This window comes from Benincasa hispida, chromosome 12 (assembly GCF_009727055.1).
Source record: "Benincasa hispida cultivar B227 chromosome 12, ASM972705v1, whole genome shotgun sequence".
Classification (NCBI taxonomy): Eukaryota; Viridiplantae; Streptophyta; class Magnoliopsida; order Cucurbitales; family Cucurbitaceae; genus Benincasa; species Benincasa hispida.
The window spans coordinates 9,837,219-9,862,638 of NC_052360.1; positions in this window are offsets into that span (position 1 = coordinate 9,837,219).

Below are 25,420 nucleotides of genomic sequence, written 5' to 3' on the forward strand. Positions count from 1 at the left end.
TCGACAAGTACTTTCACATAGTGCGGTGGAATTATCAAGTAACGATGGTACCAATATATTCAAAGTCAATGGGCAGCGAGTAAAGGTATACCATGGAGAAAACTGACATCGCCAAGTCGACTCCATGGAACTAAGAAACTTTGAATAAAGAAGGAAGTAGGTGGTCCCTGCTATGTCACATGATCGCAATTTCTCAGGGACGCAAGTTTTGGAAAATTTTATGTATGCGATGACAACATGACATTGTCATTTTTCAGTACTAATTCAATCTAAAAAAAAAAATTGTGTTAACAATTTCTCTTATTTAAAATAACTTGACCCTCTCTCTGTTTTTCTTACAACGCTCGAGGTGCTGGATTACGACGATGTTACACGGAGAAGCATTCATCTTATTCCATCACTGCAACCCACAGAAGAAATATCGCCGTAACGAGGGATGCGTCAACACAATGCAAGCGATAACGCAAAATTTGGGGGTGTAATCTTCCTTATCTTTATTTCAAATTTGGCGCTATCACTTTGCATTTCGCTTTTCAAAGTTTTATCACCGCATCCTTCTTGATTACCACAGTCATTTAACAAGTAGATAAATTTAGTAGTTTACCGCATTTTGTTTCTTTGCCAAGTAAGATTTCAATGATGAAACATATTCTTCTATTCCTTTCGTATATGTTAGAGTCAACTTAATCTTAAGATAGTCACTTCATAAAATATTTCTGAAAGTTAGGGGTTTGCTAGCTTTCTTTCAAACTCTCTTTACAATGCATTCTCTGACATCACTTAACTTATTTTAATCTTTTGGCAATGAGGACATTGCCGCATTTTAAATTTGGGGGTGAGGTATTTATTTTCGACCTTGCTATTTTCGGTTCTATATAAAAAAAACATTTTTGAGAATAACAACTACACTGTCAACACAAAGGGGAAACCCATGTTGATAAGAGTTAAGTTGTGAAAGGCATTTACCCGTAGTTGGATATCCGCATGACACACGTGGGGGAAGCCAAAACGAATGTAAGTTACCAGGTTCAACACATAAATCAATGACCGCAACTCCAATGCCAAATTGGTATGAGTTTAGTCTGAGAAGAGTGCATTGCTCGTAGTTGGATGTCTGCATGACACCCGTGGGGGCAAGCCAAAATGAAGGCAAGGCACCTAGATCAGCGTAAGGTCAGAAAAACATAGCAATAAAGAAAATTTTTGTGCAAGGATAAATCTTTTGTCACCCCGGTAGAAATTTTCTTTTTGAAATAAATCATGCGATGTTCCAGAATTTAGTAAAGTCCTTTTGATAGTTAAACTTGTAGTCCCTATGTCTTAGAAATATTTTAAAAGTAGACCTGAATAAGACTTAAGAATATATCGCAAAAGTGAGTAGGTTGACTCTCGCGAAAGTGAGAATATCTTTAGAGCACGAGTAGAACAGTGTAACACCTGGTGGCAAGAAATTGCTCTAGGCTCTTTACTATACTTGCATTGTTATTCTGTAATTCATCTTTTATCTATTTAATGGAAGTTCTAATTCTACACTTGCTCACTCTCTTAATATGCATGAGTAGATAAACTAGTTGAATGGGTTGAGAAGAACTAAGCTAACATGATCTAGGAAGTTCATTGCTTGCGATTGTCTTGTTTTATGTTGTGCGAGACATCCCTTTAGAGTTACTCGAGAGAGAATCTAAAGAAAGAACCTAATGTCTCAAGAGAGCTAGGTTAGAATCTAACTTGAAAGAGCAAGATTAGGTCTGCATAAACAAGAAATAGGGACTTAAAGATAAGCTCTGTTCGTCAACTTGCATCACATGCATCCTAGGAATAGGAATGATATTATGTGGTCGCATATTTGTGTGAATGTCATTGCATAAATAAAAATAGAGGTTTATATGTAAACCCTGTAGACTTATCGCATATTTATTGCATGCGTTCTAGCCTTAGAAGCTGTGGCATTCACGCCGAGAGGTGGTTTACTATTGTATGCATGTTGCATGATCACAAGGCATGAACGCAGCCTAGGGAGTGTTAGCCAAAACCTTTCTCAACTCGTTCACCGCATATTCATCGTATTTCCCATTTCCAACTCTTTTCGAACTCTGCCGCATTTATCGTTAATTTCATTAACGCAACAACAAACCAACCATCTTATTTATTTTATCAGTTACCGCAAAGTTTTCATAAGAAAATATCCAAGCAAACTATTTTCACAAGTCCCTGTGTTCGACCCTGGACTTACCAGAAAACTCAAAGGAATTTACACTTAAATTCCGTTGGGGAAACTTGAGTGCACAACGTAATTCCATCAATGCATATCATCCATTTTCCACACTTAATAAAACAACACATCACCGACATGTGGAAGTGGTGGAGAGGAAAGCTTCCCTCTCAGGCTTGCTTTCCCAGTAGAATTGACCTTTGCACAGAGCTTCAACTATGGAAATTGGAAGGATTCTCTGCTCGGAGACTCACCTCTCGGCCTTGTCTCCTGGTTCTCTCGGATCTACTCGGGACAGTCACTTCAGACCAGCCTCTCTCCCAAAATCAGTATATGCACATCTCTATGTATTCATGTAGGTACCAGTATCTGTATCTGTATATCTTTTCAGCGAATTTAAATAAGCTATTTATAGGCAAGTCCTTGGCTCTTTGAATTTTTGGTCCCCACTGTATAGTTATGGTAGTTCCTGAAATGGCAGAATGAAAAATTCCTTCTGTTACGCAATCAACTCGTCAGAAATGTACAATTGAAAGCTGTACATTTGTCAGAATCTTTCGCAAATACGTTGCTCTTCACATCTTCGATTGATCGCCGCACCGTCATTGATCGATTACTAAAGTTCTTGATCGATTGTCGTATACACTGTCATTGCGTTGATCATCTCTTCATTCTTGATTGATGGGCGTAATGCGACGTAGATGCGTTGTTCATTTCGTTTTTGAGCCATGAACGCATGCGGTGACTTATTTCCTGCAAAACGAAAACTGAAACATTCTATTCTACCATTGCAATGGTGTTAGTGGGTGTATTGACAACATTTTATAATTTTCGCATTTCTTAGCCAATTTCTATACTATCGATGCGACTTTTCTTTCTTTTAGCTGTAATATCTAAATAAAAGAATATAAATAACTTGTATTTATACAGTTATCAGAGGGCCACCTGGTTGGACTAGGAGTCCGAGCAATATAATCTAGGGCAAGTGGAAGAATATCTATGGTATTTGATATGCCCTAGTTTATTGTATTTTCCCTTTATGTTTCTCAACATTGTATTGTATATATTTATTCTCATTGAAGCTTTAATTCAAGTGGGAAATTGTTGGGAATGTCTATAACTCGCAGTTCGTAAATTTTGTGTTAAACATTCTACTTATCAATAAAATATCGTTGAGTATATTATTCAATAAAGTTGTCGATTTTGCACTCTATCATGAAAATCCATTAAACATATCCTATGCTATAGTATGAATACTTTATTTTATGTGGTGACATAAACAGGATCATGTTCATAGTATATAGCCTAATTAGTCTATAAGTATATGGATGAAATTGGGTATCTCATCCTGGTAACACTATTGGATGCGACCTATTTTGTATAGGTAATGCAAATGATGTGATCCACAAATCATTCACGTAAAGACATGTGAGTGGGAGCATCCTATGCAATGAGTTTGCATATAGACTGGACCACGCAATAGTCACTTTTCTTTATAATGACCGTTTACTGTTAAGAATGACTATTTCATACTTAAGTAACCTAGGATAACTCAATCTTAATCTTGAGCTAGCTATGAACTTCTGTTTATTCGAGATTTTCCTTTGATTTGCATAGGTGAGAGTAGTCCAACAACACTACTCAATAAGCCTTCCATTTTGGGGATAAGACTGGAAGGATAGCTGAAGACCTAGCCCTGCAAGATGGAATTCACTCATACCAATTTAGATAGGTTGTTCGCTTAAGTTCTGATTCCAGGTCTTGAACAATCGGGGCCCTGCCTTCTCATGATAGAGAAAGACATGATTCATGAGTAATATTATGAATCAAATTGTTCATTAGAGGGTCAGTGGAAACTTAAGGAACAAGATGTATTTATAGAGGTACAACGGTAATTTTGATCCAGCTGTAATTATGAGCGACCTGTGAAGGATCGACTTACTGATTATGGTTTATATGGACAGAAATATATCTACAGTGAGGAGAGTGCAACTATCGAGCTATAGTGGTGTGTCTTAATAGATAAGGAATAGTAATTAATTTGATTAAGAGTTTTAACGAATTAATTACTGATTGTTGGAGCTCACGGATTTGTAGATTCATTAGGTCCTTCTACTAGCTCTTAAATTGGAATAACAAATTGAGTTTTGATGTATGAAATTAGGGTTATGAATTTGAAATGTCCAAATTCAATTTTAGGGTTTCGATTGAATGTATATGATACAATTAAAAACGTTTAATTTAACCGAAATTAAACAAAATTGGAAAAGCAATTAATAGTTAAATTATGATTTAAATATAAAATTGATTTATTGGTGAAATTTATATTTTATTAATTTAATATTTATTTTGATTAAAAAGTTTAATTAAAATTAGTTTTTATTTAAATTAATTATATTTGAATTAGTTTTATAAACCTAATTTAAATCACAAAAATAAAATGGTTTTTGAAATAATTTTTAGTTAATGGGTTTTTCCATTTTTGGGAAAAACCCACTAACATAGTTGATGGATTATCACCAAATTCCAATTTCATTTTGTGATGATCTTCAAGCTGGAGCAGCCTACCATGCAACCTTGTATATTTGCATGAATTCTACCTGTATATAGAAGCTCCATGCATGAAGAACATTAAGCATTTCTGAGTTTTACTTGCTGAAGTAAAAATCAGAAAACCCTACACATCCCTCACGTGTTCTTCATCAGTTCAACTTGATTTAAGTGTTTCCACCAGCTTGAGCATATAGAGAAGATCTTGATGGTAGTCCTTTTGAAGTTTCAAGCTCCATCTTGGTAGATTTCAGCTAAATTTGTGAAGGAAATCTTCAAAGGTAATATGTGTTTCAAACCCTTTTTTGAATATCATATGAACAACATGCTTAAAACTCAAATTAAATGTAGTTTAAGTGCTTATTGATTCTGAAGTCTTCCGTTGCATGTTTTATCATTCCTTCACAGTAGGATGGAGAAGTATCAAGCAAAGTTGTATTGGTGACTCCACAATGGAAGCGGAGTATGTAGCTGCAAATGGAGCATCTAAAGAAGCAGTATGGCTCAGGAAGTTCCTGTCTAATTTGGAAGTGGTTCCAAATATGCACCTGCCAGTCACCCTGTATTGTGATAATAGTGAAGCAATTGAAAATTCAAAGGAACCTTGAAGCCATAAACGTGGAAAGCACATCAAGCAAAAGTACTATCTCATCAGGGAGATTGTACACAGATGAGACGTGATCGTCACACAAATAGTCTCACAAGACAACCTAGCTGATCCATTTACAAAGGCCTTCTCGGCTAAAGTGTTCGAGGGTCACCTAGTAGGGCTAGGTCTACGAGACACTTATCACTAGGGAAAGTGGGAAAATTTACGTGTATCTGATGCCCTAGTTTATTGTATTTATTCTTTAGTATTTATTCTCTCATTGTAACTCAACATTGTATATAATTATAATAATTCAATGGAGTTTCAGTCCAAATGGGAGTATTGTTGGGTTGTGTGTCCTAAAACCTGTAGTTTGTAAAGTTAAACACATTCTATTATCAATAAAGATGTTATTCAACATTTTTTCAATAAAGTTGTTATTGAATCTTTAAATTTCATTCGTAAAGTCTAAATCCAAAAAACTAAGATGAATGACTATTACATGAATACTTGAACTTTATGTAGAGACTTAAAGATGGATCAAGTTCGAGTAAATAGCCAAAATGGTCTACAATATACGAATAAAGTTGGGTGCCTTATTCTGAACACTATTGGATGCGGCCTACTTTGTAGCGGTTACAAGTTGTTGTAAAGGTGCTACAAACGAAGTGATCCTGATTCGTTCATGTATTGACATGAGGAGTGGGGGAATCCTATGCAATGAGTTTTCATAAGATCGAACCAAGAAATAAGTCACTCTTACTTTATAACGTTGTTTACAGTTTAAGACTGACTATTTTGCTTAGATGACCTAGGTAACTCGATCTTAATCTTGAGCTAACTATGAACTCCTATTTATTCGGGATTATCCTTAGATTTGTATAGGTGAGGGTTGGTTAAATAGCACAAACTTAATAATCCTCCCATTTCAGGGGTAAGACTGGGTAGATAGTTGTGGACATAGGGTGCAATAAGAAATTCACGCCTACCCGATTTAGGGATAGGAGAAAGGTTATTCTCGTAAGTACTGTATCCATGTATTGAACAAGGGGCCACACCCTCTCATTTGCCCGAGAGGGATTCAGTTTAGTGATTGGATCATAAACCAATTGGTCATTAAAGGAGTAGGAGCTTAAGGAACAAGACGTAATATCGGGTGTAAAACAACACATTGACTCAACCGTTATTACGAACAACCTGTGAAGGGTCGACTTACTGGTTATTGTTAAATCATGTGGACACAAATATATCTACAGTGAGGAAAGTGCCACTGTCAAGCTATAGGGTGTGTCTTTATAGTTAACGAATCCTGATTAATTTGGACTAAAGAGGTTAGCCAATTAACTTTAATTATTGGAGCTCATGATCTGTAGGTCCATAAAGACCCCTACTAGCTCATAAAACATGAACACCTTGAATTAATAAATTGAGTGAAATTGGAATAATATCAACTTGAATTATTCAAGTTGAATTTCAATTTGAAAATGTTCAAATTGGAAGTAGGGTTTGTATAATTATATTTGATATAATTAATGTTTAATTTGGCCATAGTTCATTATAATGGGACTGAAGTATGGGTCTCATGGCCATGAACGGACGTTTGGAGCTTGAGCTACGAACGCTTGTTCTCAACTAGGGTTTGTTAGTATATACAAAATATGATGTTATGTTTAATGTATGTTTCTATGAATGTTTCTTGAGACTAATTTCAACATGTTTACATGTTTTCATATGTGTATGAAAGGCGTGAGACGAACTATATTTCTATAAGTCACTCATGGGCAACCAGCTTGCATTTCCCAATGTTTTTCTTTTTTCCAGGTAGCAGTCAGATTCCTTGAGGTTGAACCTGCTGCTACTTGTCACTCAAGTCTTGGCTAGGAAGGAGAAAGCTTAGGTTAAAGCTTGTAAATAATGTACACATGTTGTGAGAGGAGTCAGGGACTTGTGACTATGTTTTGGGACCCTTTGTTTCTGTTCTTGTGTTTTTGTTGGATGTATGTTTTGTTTGTCATTTCTGAGTTTGTAAATAAGTTACTTTTGCTAGTTCAAGTTATAAATTATTGTGCCGCTAAGTCATAATTGCATAACAAGGCTTTAAGCAGGTTATATGGATAAGATAGGCAGTAAGTGCTGGCGAGTAGATCGGTAACTCCGACCGTCACATCCCCTTATAGGTTAAGAAGGTAATCTGGGAGGGGGTGTGACACTATGTATCCCAGAAATATCACCTGATCGAGCCAAAACTCGCATTTACTGAACTTAGCATATAACTGCTTTTCACGTAGCATCTGTAATACTATTCTCATATTTTTTGCATGTTTCTCTTTACTATCTGAAGAAACCATGACATCATCTATGAAAACAATTACAAACTGATCTAAGTACAGATGAAATATCTTGAATGGCATAATTAGGAACTTATAATGCCCATACCTGGTTCTGAAGGCTGTCTTAGGAACATTTGACTCCTTAACCTTCAACTGATGATAACCTGACCTCAAGTCAATCTTGGAGAACATTAACGTCTCTTTTTTTGGTCAAACAAATCATTGATAAGAGGTAATGGATACTTATTTCATATAGTTACCATGTTCAACTGTTTGTAGTTAATACACAACCTGAGTGTGTCATCTTTCTTTGTTACAGATAAAACCGGTGCTCCCTAGGGTGGTACACTAGGCCTGATATAACCTTTATCCATTAGTTCCTACAACTGGGTCTTTAACTTCTTCAGCTTAGCCTTTATCCACTAGTGCCTGAGAAATAGGTGTTGTTTTTTGTATCATCTATAATAAACTCTAGTTCCCTATCAGGTGGTAGTCCTGATAACTTTTCAGGAAATACATCAATAAAATCCTTCACCATAAGGACATTCCCTGGTCTTGCCTTTCTCATATGTGAAACTGTTACATGTGTCAAATAGGCTGCACATCCTTTGCTTAATAACTTTCTAGCTTTTACGTTGAAATCAAACAAAACATTTTCCTTTCTCTTGTAAACACTATCTTCACTCTATCTGGTAATCTAAATATCACTTATGTTTTATGACAGTCAACAGTTGCATGATATCTAAACAAGAAATCCATCCCAGAATAGCATCAAACTCTAACAGTTCTAGGGAAATCAAATCAATTACCATGCTATGTTCTTCAGTCAAAGTTACACAGTTTCTATAACAATCATTAACTATCAACACATCACCAACATGTGTAGAAATAACTAACTTCTCAGGCATAGTTTCTAGCGTCCTATCAATACTCATTCTAAACATGCTAGAAATAAATGAATGGGTCACCCTTGGATCAAACAATACATGAGCAGACCTATCATGAATAAATACTATACTAGTCACAATGTCTGGTGCATCCTCTGGTTTCTGCTGGGTCATGGCATAAACTCTGCCCTCTTGCCAAGGACCTCCTTCTACATTCTTTTGTTTGGCACTATTGGTGCCCTCTTCACCTGTTGTACCTGCCCTAGGCTGGTTCACTATCTGTGAGGTTATCTTCTACTCAGCTTGTGCCCTTGAAACTAACTGGGGCACTCTCTTCTATAGTATCCTCACTGTCTGCACTGATAGCAAACGTTTTGTCCCTCGTAACATTACCCAGAATGCGACTTACCACAGTTAGCACACTACGATCTCTTGCCTGAACTGGCGCTAGACTCTCCTATGCACTCTAATTTGGATTGATAGGTCTTGAAAATAATTATATTTTACATGTTAATTCCCTCAATTTTATACTATTAATTTGCTTATCATGTCAATTTTATAGGTAAAATAGTCCCAAGAGCATTTTAGAGTCACGACAACAAAATTGGATGAAATTGGAGCAAAAAGGACGAAAAAATATAGCTAAAGAAGCCAAAACCGAACAATGGATCGAAGGAAAAGAAGAAAAGAAGGAAGAAAATATGAAGATGTGCAGATCTTTTTGCCAATCGACATCTTTTGTACGTGATTAAAAGAAGATTTCTACTACCTGTCATTAAAAGGTCAAGGGAGAATGGCGATATGTCAAGCAGCGTTACGATGCTGCGACATCTGTGTAAAGGTAATTTTTTTAGCCATTTTTACGAGAGAGACTGATTTTAATGATTTCGAGATCTTTTCTCTATATTTTTTTATAGAGAGTTCTGTAATTTTCTTCAATATTTGTACAAGTTCTTGCAAGACTTAATGGATTTCTTGAAGATTTTACTACTTCGCGAGTAGGTTAGTTCTTTTTTCTTGGGGATTATATTTGATTAATCAATTCTTGAGGCTTTTCTTTTAATTTCTTCTTACAATTTTTCGTTTTTGAATGTTCTTGCTGATACTTGAATAAAATCTTTTAAAGATTAAATTAAAATCTCAATTTTTATAGGTTTTTGTATGCAAAATTACATAGCCCTATAGCAAATTTTAATTAGATTGCAAGAACTAGTAATCTTGAATGAGAATTTGGACTATTTCTTATTTTCTTGAAAAGATTTTCTAGTTTAGAACATTCAAATTAATCAATCTTGATTTTAGTCTTCTTAATTTCAAGAATGACATAGTTAAGAAAACCCAAGAATTAATACAATTTAGAAATTAAACGTGGAATGTCTTTAGGAAGCATTTATGAACTAAATTAGGGTTAGTTGACCAATTTAGGTTAATTGGCTAATTAAGGCATTAGGGCTTAGCCTTAATTAACTATGGAACAATTGAATTACTTGAAATCAATTAAGTTTATGATAGAATTAGGTTAATCTAAATAAAATCCCCAAGATCATTTTTCCATTGAAATTCTTGCATAAATTTTTACTCAAAATCCCCCCTCCCCCATTTGAATTTCAAAACCCAATTTTGCCAATTAATAGAGGCTGTCTATGGATTGACCTCGTGCTTCCACTATTACTACGTGTTAGCATTAGTAGTTGCGTGTGTTTTACAAATTCTATTTATTTTGGGTCAAATTGAACTAATGACATCATTTTTAGCTCGAACAAATTGGCGTCGTTGCTAAAGAATCGTGCAATTGGCTTATTTGAATTTTGAATTCCTCTGAAAAAAATAAGAGAATTGATAAACCCAAAACTAGTTAGTGTGATTAAATTTCCTTTTGTGCAGGACTCACTCCTCTAGGAGTGTACTTTGTGATTTTATTGTAGACATTGATCGCAAAGAAAAGACGACTTCGAAGGAAAAAGAACAAGAAGAGAAGAAAGACAATTTGAAGAACTAAGACAAGAAGAAGAAGAACCAACTTTATCAAGCATTATGGGAGAAGCAAGGAAGCAAACATTGTGTGAGCTTGCAGAGCCAGATCACAATCAACAACCATTGTGCATAGTGTACCCGGAGATTACCGTTCTGTTCGAACATAATCGAGACTTGTGCATCTCTTGCCTACATTTAGAGGACAACTCGACAAGGATCCACATAAACACATGAAAGAATTTCATTTAGTATGTGATGAATGTGCCCGCATGGTGTAACCTAAGAACAACTTAATCTTAGGGTCTTTCCCTTCTCTTTGAAATATGTGGCCAAAGATTAGTTGTACTACTTACCGGTGGGATCCATCACTACGTGGAATGGTTTGAAAAAGAAGTTAGAAAAAAAATTTCCTGCATCTAAGGCACATAATATTAGGAAAGAAATTCATGGCATTAAGCAAGTTATAGGAGAGTCACTTATGAATATTGGGAAAGATATAAACAATTTTGTGCTTCATTTCCTCATCATCAAATTTAGAACAATATCTTATCCAATATTTCTATTTAGGTTCGCTTCCATTGAAGAGGAGCAACATTGATGCTGTCGCTGGAGGGGCTCTTGCTGACAAGTAGCCCACCAAAGCTAGTCAACTCATATCCACTATGGCGAAAAATTCTCAGAATTTTGAATCAAGGATTCGACCACAACGTTGCTCAATCCAAAGAGGTAATTGAGCTTAGAACTCAAGTCTCTAATCTTGTGTCTCTTTTTACATAGGTTGCTCAAGGTTGCCTTCCTTAAGTTAAGACACGTGGAGCATATGGAGTGGCCGAACATACTTTCGAAACTTGCCCACAAGCTCAAGTGAATGCAATAGGAGGCTTCCAAAGGAAGTACGATCTGCATGGGCAAACCTACAATCATGGGTGGAGAGATCATCCTAACTTCAAGTGGAGATCTCAAGGACAATTTGAAAATCGAAACCAATCTTCCTCATCATCTTCCTTAGGTATGTCTTTAGAGATGTTGTAAAATCACTAGCTGGCCACTCTTTGAAATTTCAACAGGAATTACATCAAGTTTAAAAGGACAATATTGAATTGCAACAAAAGACCAAATGACTCTAACAAGACAAGGCTTCACAAATTTAGGGACTTAAATAGCCCAACTAACAACCATGGTAAGCAAGCTAGAAAGAAAGTCATCCAGAAAGCTTCCCACCTAACTCGAGCATGTGAACGTAAGTGTAGTAACTCTTAGAAGTGAAAACGAGATTCCCTCATCCTCCTCCTCTCAGGATGCAAACTTGGTTCAATCCCCTTCAAAGAAGCAAGAAAAGATAATGAAAGAACAATAGAGCAAGGTAAGTGAACCGATGAGACTCCTATTATTTCTGAGGTATGTGATTACTCTCCTCCTAAAGTAGAACTCTATGTACCTAAGGCACCATTCCCTAGTAGATTAGCAAGGCCTAAGGGAGAAGAAACCGACCTAGAGCTTGTTGAGATGTTTAAAAAGGTACAAATTAACATCCCTTTGCTTAATGCTATTCAACAAACACCTAGGTATGCTAAATTTTTGAAAGACTTATGTACTAAGAAAAGAAAAGGGAAGGAAGAGGAGAGAGTAACCGTTAGTAAGAATGTCTCTGCTTTGTTAAAAAAGTTATACCCGAAAAATGTAGAGATCCGAGAATGTTTATCTTGCCATGAAAAATAGAAGAATGAATCATTACGTATGCTATGCTAGATTTAGGTGCCTCAATAAATGTTATGCCTTATCATATTTATAAAGACCTAAAATTTAATGGCTTATAAAAGACTAATGTTTGCATACAACTTGCCATTAGGTCATACATACAACCTTTAGGCATAGTTGAGGATGTCTTGTTGAGAGTAGGTGAATTGATTTTTCCCGTTGATTTTTATATCTTGAAAATGGATGAACCTTACACTACGTCTTCTTCTACTATCTTACTAGGAAGACCCTTCATGAAAACCACAAAAAACTAGAATTAATGTAGATAAAGGGTCTTTGTTGGTAGAATTTGATGGAGAAGTAAAATCATTCAACATTTATGATGCCATGAAATTTCCAGAAGAGTACTTGTCTCTTTGCTCCATTGATACACATGATGAGATAGATGATATTGTTGATTCTATGTTGTATGAAAATTTTAATTGTTTGGCAGCTCCCTCTATTGATTATGACTCTAATTTTATTTCCCATAATTCTTCTCATGCATCTCTTAAGTTTTGCGATCATAATGTTTCAAACAAAAAGCATGTTTCTAATTCTTCTCTTGAAATTTGCAAAAATGATCAATCTTCTTCAAAAAAAATTGATGATTTAAAATCCTCCAACAATTTTTGCCAAAATGTTGATACTTTAAAAATAAATTCAACAAAAAAAATGATTGTTTGAAAGAAAAACCTTCAACTCATGATTCTAATTCTAAATTTATTTGTAATAACAAAAATAAAACTAACTTTTTCTCTATTTTTAAAGTGTAGTTAAAAGGAATTGAGTCCAAGACTCTCCCATCTTCTAAGAAGAGAAAATTCTTGGGTAGTTGTTTCAAGAATCCCAAGAAGAAAAGGCCTAAAAACACCAAGAATTTTGATGCTCCTTGAAATAGGAAAAAATTTCAAGGTGAGTGATAACTTGTAGAAATACAAGTTATTGTCTCTTAAAAGTTGGAACAATTAGGATTCTTAATGATAAAAACCCATTCATCTTAAGGGAAAACACATGGAATTCTTCAAAATATCACTAACTCTTGCAAAAGCATACTTCATGTTAAAACTACTTCACTAACGCATCTTATTATAGGATTTCAAGAAATTCACTAAGTATTGTAGGTCAAGCTAACACAAGAGCATGCGTCGAAGTTGTCCAACACAGAAAAGATACATTGGCTCGCGCTTCTTCTGTCAAATCACCACTTACAGGTATGAGCATCTGACTTGCGACGTTTGAAAAACATTTGAACTGGCAGGCAGCTGACCGACACAGAAATTAATGTTGTCTTATCACAAGTTGTCGAGGAAAATGCCTATAAGTAAGAAGACTTGCAACCAAAAAGGGGGACATTCTTATAGAAACCATAGAACTTAGATTGTAGTTGCTCTGCTATTGCAAGAAGGAGATAGGAGGAAAAGAACCATTGTCATCATTAGTTAAGGAGAGTTGTCGAAGACCAAGCTTGAGAGAGAGTTCTTCTTCGTTTCTTTACCAAGTTGGTTGCACACGCATTTGAATCAAGCCAAAGAGGACAAGAGATTGAACTCTGTGTTTTGACTTATTTCCTTTCTTTTATTTCACTTCCGTTTCCATTCCACGGATTAAGTGTGATTGTTGTAAAAATAGTTTCTATCTTTAAAATTCAATCTTACATTTGATCCATCCACTCTTGTCTCTCTGTTTACAATCCATTGTATGTGATTGCCAAATTCCTAATTTGTTGCACACTTAAATTTCAAGCTTTAATAATCTTGACCACTTGGTTGAATTTATAAAGTAGTTAAACTATTCGAGAAAATAGGATAACTAGAGAACGCATTGAGTCAAAATGCACTATTTAAATAAAAGTACTTGTACTTTTACTACTTTCTGTGACCAACACATGCACCCTAGAAATAGAAATATATGTGGTATTTGCATTGAGAAATGTTGAATGATATGATATGAGGAACAGAAACATAATGCATCCACATACACTTGGTTTGTAAAAAAGCATTCATATAATCTTTACTTCACCCTTACACCTTCACACACATATTCTTCTTACATGGAATCAACGCATATCCCAAGCATTTAGCACGTTGATTCCTAAATCCCTCTGTTTCAATTGAACTCTTATGTCCTCTTGTATGCGTGCATTGAGATTAGTGTAAATAAACCTCCCCCGCATTAATCTAGGACCTTTATGTAACTGAAACAATGGAGGCCTGTGTTAGTTTGTCATAAAATCACCGTGTTTGACCCTAGATTTACCAGGAACTTGTGTTAGATTTATACTTGGATCTGATTTAGGAAAAGTGATAATTGGTAGAAATACAAGTTATTTATATCATTTTACTTAGAATATGCGGCAATAGGAAGGAAAAGTTGCGTTGAACATAGTAAAATTGGCTTAGAAACGCAAAGATTGTAAAAGTATCGCAAACACACTCGTTGACCACATTGCGATGGCAAAAAGGATGTCCAAACCTTTGTTTTGTAGGTAACAGGTATCACCACTTGTGACGATTGCTCGTGGACAAAAAAGATCAACGCATTCTCTGGGATTTCTAAAATCATACAACTTTTTCTGATGTACAGCCTAACAAATGGAATGGAAACAGTGCGGACATTCCATCAAGCCTCGACAGGAAAAACTAAATTTTTAAAGCAAAACCACAGATGCAAGAGGTGCTAAAGTTATAAATAGCAACACTCAGCATAAGGAGAACACACGGAAAAACAGATGAAAAATAAGTTCTGTGCAAGGAACATTCTTCCCCCAAGAACTCTCCTGATAAGGAAGTTCTTCACCTCATTCATCCATCGCATCGGCAAGCAAATAGCTTTGATTGGGATCCGTACTAAGACATTGACACACAACTCTCTCTGTTCATCGTTTGTTGTTCATTTTCTATCTTTCATTCATATCTCTGTAACATACACTTTATCTTTACCAATTAATATCACTATCATGTTCATGTTCATCTCTCTGTTCACCATTATGCATTCATCCTTCATTTCTTTCACCATGAGTCACTAAACCTCCAGGGTGTAGGGGAAGGATTGAACAAGTAGTGAGCCAATCCACGTTGAAGAATTAGCTAAGTTTATTTAACGTATGCTCAATGGCATCTTCACCTACTAGTGCAGAAGTGAAAATGTTAATCCACCTCTTGAAAGAAGGTTGATAGAATGCGTTAACTAAAGCAAGAAGTATTTCAAAAGATGGAAACAACCTTATGTTTGGAAACGTTCGTCCCTGCTCATCATAGAAATATGGTGACGCAAGCAATCACTGAGAGGTGTAAGCCAAGGGAAGACGGAACCTTAGTTGCGTCCTCAATAGGATTGAAAAACTTGCGATAATCTTTTCCCCAAACCCATTTTCACTTTGTGATTCTATCCACAAGACATGCCATCACATTCTCTCATGCACACCTTGCACAATTTCATATTTATTTACCTGTTTGTTCATTTATCACCACATTTTACTCTTTAGCACCTCACAATTTTAATTTGTTCACCACATTTTACTCTTTAGCACCTCACAATCTTAATTTGTTTATAGTTGCATATATCACTTCATTGTCGCACTAGCATCACAAATCTTCGTGTTTGACCTCGGATCATTCTGAGAAACTCGCGGTGGAATTATACTTGGCTTCATCGTGAGAAAACTTGTGGCACGCATATATCAACTATATGAACGCATTAATTGGCATTTTACAGTGAATTCTATAGCATCACATATATCATCGGGTAGCATGATTAAGACATCGCATATCATTCTTGCGGCAGCATTCCATAGAGAACAAGTTTTTGGCACCGTTGCCGGGGATTGGTGACTTTAGTGTTGATATTTTTTGTGATATTGTGCATGACAAGTTTCTCGAGTATGGTGTGCTTAAGCAAAAAGCAGCTGACAGTGTATAAGTACTGGGACAAATCCAAAATTCAACACCGACCCAGAAATCGAGAGAACCTTTCGCAGGAGAGCATGCCAAAATCGTAATAGGCGTCGCAAAAATTTGGCAAACAACAACAATGATAGAGTTGAAGTAAATAAAGGAATGAATCGGCCGCTATAAGACCCAATCTTCTTGGCTGCTAATCGCAATATTCCTATAAGGAACTATGCGGCACCCAACTTATATGATTTTTCGCCTGGTATCGCAAGACCAACGGTGGTAGAAAACGCTAGGTTTGAGATTAAACCTGTTATGCTCTAAAGATACAAAACACGGGCCAATTTGGAGGTTTGCAAGGAAAAGACTCGCATGCACACCTCACTAGTTTTGTCCAGATGTGCAATACGTTCTCTATTCCTAGTGTGATACCCGAAGGCAGCAAACTCTATCTATTTCCTTACACACTCTGAGATGAGGCCAAGAAATGGGCTCATTCTTTGAAGCCAAACGAGATTAACTCTTGGGATCAGCTGGTAGAAAGATTTATGAAGAAGTTCTTCCCTCTCGCCGTTAATGCAAGATGACAACAGGAAGCACTAAATTTCGAGCAAGCAGACAATGAAACTTTGAGCACAACATGGGTGCGCTTTCAACGTTTGGTGAAGAACTGTCCACATATTGGGATTCCAGATTGCGTTCTTATGGAAACTTTCTATAATGGCCTGAATAGAGTGACGTAAGTAGTCGTAGACGCCTCAGCAGCAAGAGGTTTTATGGATAAGACATATACTAAAGTGAAAGTCATCCTAGATTGCATATCGCAAAATACGGATGATTGGGTTAATGATGGATATGGAGGCAAAAGCACAAAACGAAGGAAAATAGAGAGCGCCATTGTACTAATGGACACAATGACCATGTTGGCCGCCTAGATGGCTATAGTCACCTCACTCCTACAAACCATGGCCATAAATCAAGGAGTGCTCTCTCAAAATGCAGCGCAAGCCAGTGTACTGACGCAAGTGGCAGCAGTAAGTTGTATACAATGTGGAGAGGCTCATTCAGTGCAAGCCTGCTAGTCAAACCAACAATCAGTATATTCGGTCCACAATAACCCCTTCAGCAACACATATAACCTAGGTTGGAGGAATCATCCCAACTTCAGTTGGGGAGGGAATACTAACTAGGGAGGCCAGAGAAATATACAGACCAATTATTCAGGGAATAGAGGAAATCCTCTAGGCTTTCATCACCATGGTCAAGGCCAAAATCATTATTAGAATAGACAACCTAACAACCAACCCTCTTCATCCAACACTTCATCCAATTCATCATTCTTAGAATCACTGCTAAAGAATACATACAGAAGAATAGCACGCTCATTCAGTCGCAAGCATTCCATTAGAAATTTGGAGGTACAGGTTGGGCAGCTTGAGACCGAATTGAAAAATGGACCACCTGATACACTATCCAGCAACTCAGAAGCACCCAGATCTAGTGGAAAAGAATAATGTCAAGCGGTGACATTGAGAAGCAGTAAAAAGGCGATCCCTGTGTCAATAGTACTAGAAGGAATAGGTCGATCAGAAGGAGCAACCACCAATAATGACCACTTGAATATGAACAATAGAACCACCAGTTTGGAAGCAATGACTACTACACAGAATGAATCTTCATAGACCCCAGAACAAGAATCATCACAAACACCCTCACCGGAATAATCTCTGGCCCTAAGAACTCAGGAAATGAGGGACCTTAAAGAACAGTCAATCGATCATGAAGTACGGCGGGATCCTCCACCATTCCTATCTAGGTTGAAAAAGAAGGACGATGTAAGCAATTCAAGAGGTTCCTAGATGTTCTCTGACAGCTACATATTAACATTCCCCTAGTGGAAGCGCTAGAACAGATGCCCATCTATGTGAAGTTCCTCGAAGATATACTCGCCAATAAGAGGAAGATCGGGGAAAATGAAATCGTTGCACTAACATACGAGTGTAGTGCACTATTCTAGAACAATATCCCCAAGAAAATGAAAGATCCGAAAAGTTTCACATTACCATGCTCGATTGGGGGGAAAGAAGTCGGAAACGTGCTCTATGACTTAGTGGCAAGTATCAACCTGATGCCTTTATCAATCTTTAAAAAGTTAGACATTGGCGACGCAAGACCCACCACAATCCGTTCCAGTTGGCTGATAAGTCAATAACACATCCAGAGGGCAAGATAAAGGATGTGCTTATGCAAGTAGACAAATTCATCTTTCCAGCTGACTTCATTATACTAGACTAGAAGCTGATACTGAGGTGTCGACAATATTAGGTCACCCATTTCTCGTAACTGGGCGCGTGCTGATCGACGAACAAAAGGGAGAGCTTACCATAAGGGTTGATAATTAGCAAGCCAAGTTCTACGTTCTTAATGCGTTGAAATACCCAAATGATATGGAAGACTATCAGTATCTTGGAGAACTGCAGAAAGAACAATGGCACAAGCTTCAGGAAGAAACTGAAGAAGAAGATTTTGAGATTGGCATAATAATGGAGAAGAGTTGCGCCACAATACAGACCGATCATGAGGGTAGTGCCATTTAGTGTTGAGGACATCAATCAGCTCTATAAGTTAAAGGATTTCCCAGAAGCACCCAATAACAAGCTGATTGATGATCCTATTAAGGAACATATGAAGAACACATTGAGAATATTGGCGCAACCAGGCACCAATTGGATGGTGTCCTTGACCGACATTAGAACCCTTGCATCCAACCGTCTACTGCCAGAAACAGGTGAAGAGGCGGCTCATCCCAACCATTCATGAAAAAACAATTTCAAAGGATCGAGTCATGGCCGCATAATGCATTACACGCGGCATTTCGATCAATGTGGGCAGACTACATGCAAGGCAAATTAGAAGCTATGTAGGCCGCATCAGGGGTCAATACTTCTTTCTGTGGACTATCTCCAGCCTATGCCTATCTGTAGGCATTGGCATCGAAGACGAACCTATGACAAAAGTCCATGGCCTCATCAACACTAAAATCTTGGGAGTTCTTTTCAAGGATTCGCCCCATTGCCTTGAGCCTCCACCAAAGAGGCCCTTCATCGATCTTAATGTGCCGCAATCGCCCAGACCCAAACGACGGTGACACAATGACAAAGGCAAGGAAGTTATCGAAGGCAGTGCATCGCATCAGCCACCCAATGAGCCCTTGGAAGATCATTTACCTTTAGTCATTTGACCACCAAGTCCCACCATTTATCCCCTTTCCCCTCTTCCTAATCATTTTACCAACCTTCTTCTTGTCTCGGACTCCAACCCCCCATCACCAGCAACATCCATTAGCCATCCCTCGCCAACCACCTGTCTCTTAAAGCTTCACCACATGTTAATGACCTACACGGTTTGGGTGTAGAAACTTCCACTTAGCCTCAAACTAATGCAGGTGAGATATCGATGGCATCTCCTCCCACCATATCCATTATTGCTGGCCTTGATGACATGTGGGGCTTTTTAACCCAAGAACTCTCCTTCTTCTGCCAAACCCTCATGAAGTTGCGAGAAAGCAACGTAAAGCTGCGCCAGGCGATGATCAACATACAACGCAACATCTTTACTCTTCGCCTAAATCAGAGGCAGTTAGCAGAACACAACCACAAGTACTTCAACTTCTTAACCACATATTTACATGGTCCCGTGGTTCCTCACCATCTGCGATAACCTCTTTTCTTTTAAGAAGTGCCGCCTGAAGCTTCACAACCTCCGTCGCACAATGAGCCCCCAGCTCAAGTCTAAATTTGGGGGTGTATCGCCTTCTTCCCTACCTTTGTATTTTCTTCCTTATTTTTTTGTTGAAATTTTTGTGTTTGCTGCTATTAAAATCTTTTGTACTTAGTCAATTTATGAATATTGAATGACTATCTTTCCTTATTCCTTGGCCTCTTTGTTTATCTCATCATTTGTCAATTTATTGCTGTATTTCCTTTTTTTTTTCTCTCTTTTGCGCCGTTTATTTACACTGTTATGATGAGTATTATGCGTAACCTTAACGAAATTTCTTTATATATCGCATTTTTTGCCTAACACTTAGACAATTCATCGCGATAGTTTCAACTTTACCTTCTCTAGTACAAGACTCTGCTCAAACCTTCTTTTCAAACTTTTGACTAAGTGTTTTGTCTTTTCTTTTCAAAACAGCAATGAGGACCTTCCGACCCTCTAAATTTGGGGGTAGGAAGGGTCTGAGCAAATGCGTTCTTCTAAAAAAAAAAAAAATCCGCTGTCAGCGCAAGGGAAAATCCCAACCTGATAAGAATTAAGTTGGGAAAGAACCTGCCGTAGTTGGATACTTCGCATGACACCCATGTAGGTAAGCCAAAACAAAGGTAGGTTGCCAGGATCGATGCAACACAAAAAAAAAAGAGAAGAAGAATAAAAGAGAAGAGACAACTCCACTGTTCAGCTAAAGTAAAAAAAAAAAAACTTGGTCAAGGGATAAGAGTTGAAGTTGAGCTAGGTACACAACCGAAGTTGGATGTTCGCATGACACCTGTGGGAGTAAGCTAAAACGAAGAGTGTAACCATGATCAATGATCCTTATGGTATGACGCAAACCAGGTTATGACATAAAAGGTGCATTCCATTTTTACAAGAAAAAGAAAGCATTTTTCAAAACAAGAAGGGAACTTTGAGCAGAGGTTTGTCTAAGGTAAGACTAAAGTAGAGCATTTTGAAGAAATGTTCAAAGGATAGAAAGAACAAGTGATTTTGAGAAATTATGTAGAGGAATAGCATTTTGAGTAGTTGATCGGTTCAAAATAAGGACTTAGGACTTAAGCTGAATTACTTTAGTATAGGATATGCTTGAGGACAAGCATACTTCTAAATTTGGGGGGTGTTATAACTAGTAGAAATACAAGTTATTTATATCATCTTACTTAGAATATGAGACAATAGTAAGAAAAAGTTGTGTCGAACATAGTAAAATTGGCTTAGAAACGCAAAAATTGTAAAAGTATCACAAACATACCCACTGACCGCATTACGATGGCAAAAAGGATGTCCAAACCTTTGTTTTGTAGGTAACAGGTATCACCGCATGCGACGATTGCTCGTGGACAAAAAAGATCAATGCATTCTCGGGGATTTCTGAAATCGTACAGCTTTTTCTGATGTACGGCCTAACAAATGGAAAGTGGAATAGAATGAACATTCCCACCAAGCCTCGACAGGAAAAACTAACTTTTTAGAGCGAGACCACTGACGCAAGAGATGCTAATGTCTATAAATAGCAACACTCAGCAGAAGAAGAACACACAGAAAAAGATAACAAAAAAGAAGTTATGTGCAAGGAACATTCTTCCCCAAGAACTCTACAGAGAAGGAAGTTCTCCACCTCATTTCTCCATCGCGCCGACAAGCAAGCAACTCCGATTAGGATCCGTGCCAAGACATTGACATGCAACTCTCGACTGTTCTTACTTTCTGTTCATCGTTTGTTGTTCATTTTCTATCTTTCATTCATATCTTTGTAACAAACACTTTATCTTTACCAATTAATATCACTATCATGTTCATCTTCATCTCTGTGTTCACCATTATGCATTCATCCTTCATTTCTTTCACTATGAGTCACTAAACATCCAGGGTGTAGGGGAAAGATTCAGCGAGTGAGTCAATCCATGTTGAAGAAGTCAGCTAAGTTTATTTAACATATGCTCAATGGTATCTTCACCTGCGAGAGTAGAAGTGAAGATGTCAATCCACCTCTTGAAAGAAGGTTGATAGAATGCGTTAACTAAAGCAAGAAGTATTTCTAGAAAAGAAAACAACCTTGCGTTTGGAAATGTTCGTCCCTGATCATCATAGAAATATGGTAACGTAGGCGATCACCGAAAGGTGTAAGCCAAGGGAAGACGAAACCTTAGTTGCGTCCTCAATTTGATTGACAAACTTGTGATAATCTTTTCCCCAAACCCGTTTTCACTTTGTGATTCTATCCACAAGACTTGCCATCACATTCTCTCATGCACATCTTGCACAATTTTAGATTTATTTACCTATTTGTTCATTAATCACCACATTTTACTCTTTAGCACCTTACAATCTTAATTTGTTTATGGTAGCATATATCACTTTATTGTCGCACTAGCATCGCAAATCCCCGTGTTCGACCTCGGATCATTCTGAGAAACTCACGGTAGAATTATACTTGGCTTCATCATGAGAAAACTTGTGACATGCATAAACTTTATGAACACATTAATTGGTATTTTATAGTGAATTTTATAGCATCGCATATATCATCAGGTAGCGTGATGAAGACATCGCATATCATTTTTTGCGGTGGCATTCCATAGAGAACAAAAAGCTTGTATGCATTATTCAAAGTGCATTGCATCATCTCAACACATCACCTAATCCTCTCACCTAGAGAAGTGATTCGTCATTCATTTCCTTCTATCTCAACCTCATTTTTCATCCTTATCTACACGTACTTTTAGATACAAATCATGAGGCAAATAGTGAACGAGCATAAGCTTAAAGTCTACAACGAAGGGCATGCAAACCAAGTTCAATTGGACTTGCGTTTGACTAATCCCTCATACATGTGATCACCCTCTTCACCACTCGAGCAAGCGACACTAAAAATTTGCAAAACAGGATGAATTTTCTCTTTCTTTTCATTTTCAAATTTTTTCTTTTCTTTTTCTCTTACTCTGTTATTTTTTTTTTATTTCTTAGCATACTCTGTTAATAAATAAAAGAATCAAGAATAATCAATTTTTATTTTTCTTTGAAGGAAAACTCAAGAAAAAAGGAAAGCTCGCAAAAAAAAAAAAAAAAACAAGGAATTCTCTCAAGCAAAAGAATAGGCAACCACAAAATAAGGGAAGTTTCTATCTACATCCCTTACTTTTTGTTCTTGAACCTATATGCATAGTTTAAACACTGAGGACAATGTTCAATTTTTAAGTTGGAGGTGGAAAACATTGCTTACATGTTTTTTATTTTTATTTTTACATTTTTTTCATAGAAAAATGAGTCTTACAAAACTTTTTGCTCTATATTGATATATAAATGCATGTCTAGAACCCTTAAGCATCTGAGCTCGAGTTAGATTTAGATATTGTCATTTTGATATTTTGATATCTTGACTATATGTTTGTGGCTTTATGATGATGACTTTGAGATTGTGAATCACGATTTCTTTTTGATGCTCCAAAAGATTATTTTGCTATAAATGAATAAATGCATGATTGAATGAATGCATGAAAATACAAAATAAAATAATCACATTCATTTTGTTTTATATTCTCATTAGATTTCTAAACAATCATTTCTTTCTTATTGATGAAAATTTTGACAACACACTCTTTTTAGCAAAGATACAAACAACATTTTAGACATTTTAAATTTTTCTAACAAAATTTTGAAACCATTTTTTCAAAAGAACAATTCTTTTCCTTTTAATTTCATAAAAAAATTGAATGCTTTGTTTTTATGTTTATTTAGAATCTTAGACTTTTAGAAATGTCATTTCTACTTGATTTTTTTTGTTACCCCGATAGGACAACTTTTGGTCTTGAGAACAACTAACTTGTTTTAGAAGCAAGTCTAGACAAAGAGGATAAAATAGGGCTTACTAAAAAAAAGTTGCTAGCACGTAAAAAAAATAAAAGAAATAAGCAAGCTTGGAAAACAACATAACTTTCACTAACATGTGTGTGCATGGATAAAGGTGAAAAGAGCTACCTCTATCGTGTCTAGTTAGGGACCATGAGAAAAGAGTGACAGGTTCCTGACAGTCGGAGTGTGGAAGCTATCGCTCTAGATAAAATAAATGTCAATTAAGATTTGTGTGCGTGAGTTTATAAAAGGCACCCTTGCCTTATAATTACCTCTCTTTTTTGCAAGTTTAGGTATATTTTAGACTATAATTGAGCCAATGTAGGGCGAAGAAGAATTGAGAATTAGATAGAACCTTACCACTAGCCTTAGACTCTTAAATAAACTAAAACTTTGCACTCATTTCTTTCATGATTTTGCTAGAAAAAGAATTTTCTTTTAAAAAACAAGTCTCAATTGATTTTTAATAAATTCTAAGTTTCTAAATGCTTGACTGTATCAATGCTTCCTTCATTGTTGAGAAAAGAGTTAAGAATCAAATATTTGTTTAAGTCAATTGAGCCTATAAATAATTTGAATGAACAAACAAATGAATAAACAATTAAGTGATTCCTATTTTGACTGAATGTATGTTTTCAATTTTACTTGTTCGGGATGATCAAGAGCAAAGTTGGGGTATTTTGATAGGTTTTGAAAAGAACTATATTTTACATGTTAATTTCCTCAATTTTATACTATTAATTTGATTAATATGTCAATAGGTAAAATAGTCCCGAGTGCATTTTAGAGTCATTACAACAAAATTGGATGAAATTGGAGCAAAAAGGATAAAAAATATAGCCAAACTGAGCAATGGATCAAAGGAAAAGAAGAAAAGAAGGAAGAAAATATGAAAATGTGTAGATTTTTTGGCAAACCGACATCTTTTGTGTGCCATTAAAAGTGGATTTTTGTTGTCTATCATTATTTGTCTATTATTAAAAGGTCGAGGTAGAATGCTGATATATAGGTTAGTGTTGCAACACTACGTATTTTGGCAGAAAGAGAAAAAAATGTGTTTGGCTATGCAAGGGAGTGCTACAACGCTTCCTACCAACATTGCAACACTGCGACATTTGTGTAAAATCATTTTTCCAGGCATTTTTACAAGAGAGACCCATTTTAATGATTTTGAGAGCTTTTCTTCGTAATTTTTAGAGCGATTTTCGTAATTTTTTTCAATCTTTGTATAAATTCTAGCAAGACTCAATGGACTTATTGAAGATTTTGCTACTTCATGAGTAGGTATGTGAAAGATTTAAATAACATGCAGCAGAAGTATCAAGGATCCATTCAAATTCACTAGTTTTGGCAGAAACTAAAGCATGCTTTTCTAAAAAGAAGGTTTTAAGATCATACCTTTGATGAACTCTCCAAGAAACCAATTGTAAAGCATCAGTATTCACTTGATATCACCGTGAAGCACCTCAAAGCCTTCCCTACTATCATCTTGAAGCTTTAGGTAAAGTTGTGGGATTCAAGAATAACTTGAAAAAGTGAAGAACAATGAAGAACACTCACAACCGGACAAGAAGAACAGTTTCTTCTCGCATAAATTCTTCTCTAAAAAATTATGTATT